The sequence below is a fragment of the Atta colombica genome, unplaced genomic scaffold (genome assembly GCF_001594045.1).
Source record: "Atta colombica isolate Treedump-2 unplaced genomic scaffold, Acol1.0 scaffold7, whole genome shotgun sequence".
Classification (NCBI taxonomy): Eukaryota; Metazoa; Arthropoda; class Insecta; order Hymenoptera; family Formicidae; genus Atta; species Atta colombica.
Genome location: NW_017259561.1, coordinates 1218440 through 1223490, shown reverse-complemented (window position 1 = coordinate 1223490; position 5051 = coordinate 1218440).

Genomic DNA, 5051 nt, shown 5'->3' with positions numbered 1-5051 from the left:
GTGCGTGCGTGTGTGTGTGTGTGTGTGTGTGTGTGTGTGTGTGTGTGTGTGTGTGTGTGTGATGCAATATTAATACACAGACCTTCTTTTTTTCAAAAATATTTTTTGTTGTTTTTAACCATACAAAATACTTTTTACTTACCAAATACATAATAAACACAAAATAAAGCGGCAAAAGATCAACACTATAAAAAATCAATAATCTTTTGATATATGCTATCAAGATCATGACCCTAAATGAGCTCCAACAAGTTTTAGCCGTCGCTTATTCGTAAAAAGTTATAAACAAAAAAAGAAAAATAATGTCTTTTTTACTATACATAAAACAGAAATTTTTGGCTTTAAAATATATTTTACTTTCTACGCGAAATAAGTTACATCCCACCTCCCTCCTTACTTTAGAGGCGCATGATTTCCACGTGATGCAGGTAGGGTGAAAGTCGCTTCGTGCGAAGGTTCTCCCCATCTTCATCAAGGGGTGTCCGACTTTCCACGCGAAGTGACTTTATATTTTCTAATAAACAGTGAACGATTGCTAAAACGATTGTTGAAGATTATTCAGGATTACGTTGACTAGGTCATTGATTTTTGAAGATACTAATTTTTTGTAAGTATTTATCAGTAAAGCTATAATTTATATTAGTAATTTTCATCTTTAAACTGAAGGCTATTTTCGTAAAATCTTGTATGCATATAATATGTATAATATTTATCTTGGTACAGCATATACAGGATGTAACTAGGATTGTCAACCGTCTGATTTTGACCTAAACTGTCAGGTTTTTAGGAATCTTGCCCAATGTCCGGTTGACAAATCAAATCGGACATCATATGTCTGGTTTGTAAATACACCTAAATAAAATCAAATTTAGAGCGTCATAAGAACTTACATAACAGACCAATTTTCGCGCTCCGCTAGGGCTACGTTCAAAAAGTGCTCAAGTGTACTTAGATATCATGATGTAGAACCGCCATAAAAACCAAACATCGGTAATAATTACTCAATTATTGTTTTCTAATATAAATATTATAAAGTTGATTATTTCGCGTAATCTGCCAGCAGTTTATTTTAATTCGTTCATTTTAATCCGCAATATTCTTTCGTTTTAAAATGGAAAGTAATTGAGATTAACGCTTGCTTTTGATATTCATAAAGGTTAAGTTAGGATATCAACTCAAATCTTTAACATAGATTTATTTTAGATTTATTTGTTTGAAATCTCCTAAAATTTTTAAACGAGGCAAATATATATACATATTCGGATATTGTAGAGAGAGAAAGCGAAGGTGCTAGCTCTGAAGAAAATCTTAAATCATAATCACACTAACAATTGTGATTGGATTGGAATTTAACCAATCAGAAGAAAAAGAAACTGATTAATCAAGTTTAAATTTTGCTTTAATTGGTCAAATCCCGATAAATCTCAATCTTTAATTATTATGGCACTTTGCTTTCTGATTCATAAAGATCATATGTTCTTTCATGTAAATAATTAAAATAATAATAAAAATAAAAATAATAAAAATAAAAATAAAAATCAAATAATTTGTTATAGGATTTTAAATTTATTAAAAATAAATTAGCTAATTCCAAAGAAAAAATTAAAACATTTCTGCTCTTTTAATGATAATTGCCGAAGGATGAAAATTTCAAATCATGGCTTACAAGATATAATGAAGAATATGCAATATGCAATATACATTTTACTGTAAAACATAATGGGATTAATAAATAATTTAAACAACATTTAAGACCAAAAATATGGACAATCAAAACCAATTACTTTATAATTTTTGAAAATAAAAATACATCGGAAAATGAAGCTCTTAATTTATAACTTTCTTTTACACATTATTCAATCAAACATCACTATAGTTATAATAGTGTAAATTGTTTCACTAAAAATGTCAAAACATTTTTTTTTCAGATTCTAAATTAGCACAAAAATTACAGTGTGAACAAAAATGGAAGCAATAGTTAAAAATGTTTGGCTGAAGCAAGTTTACAAGATATGATTTAAAGAATAATTTTATTTCTCAAATTAAATCACTTAATGAACCTAATACTTCTGTACAAATAGTTTTGATTCCATACCTTATTCTATTGCATGCAATGCTAGTAATTATGGTAATAAAAAAATGTTTCCGTGTATTATTAGATATTTTACACTTGAGAAATCTATTCAAAATAAAATTATTGAAGAATGTTAATTTATGATGTTAATAAAACAGCAATTATAATTTCTCAAAAAATTACAGATATTTTAATTAAATCTGATCTATCAACAAAGAATATGATTTCATTTTCAGCTGATAATGCTTCAGTAAATTTTGGCAAACATCATTCAGTATAAAAAAGATAAACATAATTTATTTTTTAAAAAATAAACATCTTTAAAAGATAAACATAATTCTGAACTTATTGCAGCTAACTATTTATGCCATGTTTTGAATAACAGTATTAGGCAAGCAAATAAAAAACTGCCTTATGATATAGAGAATTTAGTTATTAAAGTTTATAATGAATTTTCTATTAGCGCACATAAAGTTGAACAATTAAAAGAATATTTTGATTTTATAAATATCGAATACGAAAACATTCTTCGTCATGTTTCAACAAGATGGTTTTCTTTGTAGCTGTTTTCTGTATCCAGCTGTAAATAGATTACTAAAATGTTGGCCAGCGATTAAAAGTTACTTTTTGAAACAAGATAAAGTTCATCAAGTAGTTTTAGATTTTATAAGTGATCGAAGCAATGAACTAAATAAAATTTCTTCATGTCTTACCATTTTGATCAAAAAGTTCCCGGAATTATCACCAGGTGATGCTCTGAGTCAGCTGATTTCAGTTCTGTTTTTTTGGTTAGGTTGCCACATCATTGACATTTCCAAATTTTATCATCATAGCTTGACATTTGTAAAAGTTACGCCATCTTGAGTACACCTACCTCTGCACGTATTTTCAATTTTTTACAGTTTTAAAAATGGAGTTGAATTTGCAACAACGAGTTTGTATTAAATTTTGCGTTAAAAATGGATTCAATGGTGTGAAAACCTTGGAAATGTTGGGAAATTGTTTCGACAGTGATACTCTAAAGAAAACAGCCGTTTATGAGTGGCATGAAAAAATCATTACAGGGAATGCATTTTAACAGCTGAAAGGAGGAAAAATCGAAGATGATAGCTATACCGATAATAGAGTTCCAGAAATGTTTCGAGAGCTGGATCAAGCGCTGGCATAAGTGCGTTGCAGTCGATGGGGAGTATTTTGAAGGAGACAATATCACTTTTGATGAATAAAACTTGTATTTTGAATTTTCTGAATGAATTCCGAGAACTTTTTGATTAAAGTAGTATACTCTTCCAGAAAGTTATTTATATTTTATTCATAATGTAATGAATTTATTTCATTCATAATATAATAAATTTATTTCATGTTTTAATTGCTAAACTTGAGAGTAATATTATTACTATTATTGATTTGCATAATACTCTCTGTTGCTTTAGAGATAAGGATTGTCCAAGAAAAAAAACCTTCCCACACAAAAACTCACATATCCTCCAAATCACTTTAAAAAAAAAACAATTTTTTAATTTAGTAGGCTTTGCAATGAATGTAAGAAACGATTGAAACAGTTAGTTTCGTAATCGCTTTGTTCTCAGTTGCAAAATGGCAAGTGAAGTAGAAACACGCAAATCCATAATCAAAATTTGAACACCCAGAGTGGAGTTTCATCAAAATCGCGCGGGAAACGGGAGTTTACAGGAAAACGATGTCAATAGTCATTAGGCGTTTCAAGGAAGACTTGACTATCAATCGTAAAGAAAAATTTGGAAGGAAAAAGGGTTTTTAGAGTCCAAACAAAAACAGCGAAGAAAGAGGGCATTCCGAAGAAGTAACCACCATAAAAAGTATGATGGAGGGGATTCCAGAAAAAATTAAAAATTTTTGTCAAAAGTTTTTACGAATTTTTTTAAATATAGTTTTAATTGTAATTAAAAGACGTTTCTAAAATGGGTTTGCTTTTGAAAATCGATCAAGTGGTTTGGAGGATGTGTGAGTTTTTGTGTGGGAAGGTTTTTTTTTTAATAGTCCTCAGTTTGAAGAATCGAATAATAGAAAAATTTTTTTGGATTTAAAGTTAATTAAGCATTACCATTTTTAACAATAATTGAAAGAAATTCATTTGAAGAAAATGCTAGAAAAATTTTTTTGGATTTAAAGTTAATTAAGCATTACCATTTTTAACAATAATTTAAAAAAATTCATTTGAAGAAAATGCTATTAACTTTTTATCTACATATATTTTTTATCTTGAGAAGTGGTATAATTTCAAAGATAGCCTATTTCAATATTTTTCAAATCTTTGTCCCTAAAACATGAATAATTTCAAGATTTTATAAAAGTGGCAAAAGTTCTCAAATTAAAATTTGATGGAGATCAGTTATATAAAGAATACAATGTTAAAAATTGTTGCTCCTCATATCGATAAAAATCTATCTGTAATCAACAATGAATAGATATTTTTTAAAAATGTAATTTTACTAACAATAATATACTAAAAATAGTTCAGGCTGTACTGTCAATATCAATGAGTAATGCTTTCCCAGAAAGAGTGTTCAGCTTAATGGGACAAGTATGGACAAAGTTAAGAAATAGAATAGAAGTAGAATTGGTTAAAGTTGAATTATTTATTGTGATTAATTTTGATATATGTCATATAATAAATTCATAAATTATGCTAGATCTAATTTATTAAAAGCAGTAAGAAATATGGAGAAATACAACTTGAAATGAACTCAAACTATAATTAAAAAAGTACAAAATTCACAATTTTTCTTTTTCGTGGTTACTTTTTTAATATTTTTATTTTTGTTCAAAAAGTTTTGTTTTAACAAATGTGAAAGATTTTTTAATATGTTAAACGTGTTAAATGTTTTAACAAATGTTTATAACATACGTTGAAGGTAATATATTTCGTACTCGTAATATAAGAAAACATGTATAACAAATGTTAAATATTATATATATAAAATATAATATAATTTTA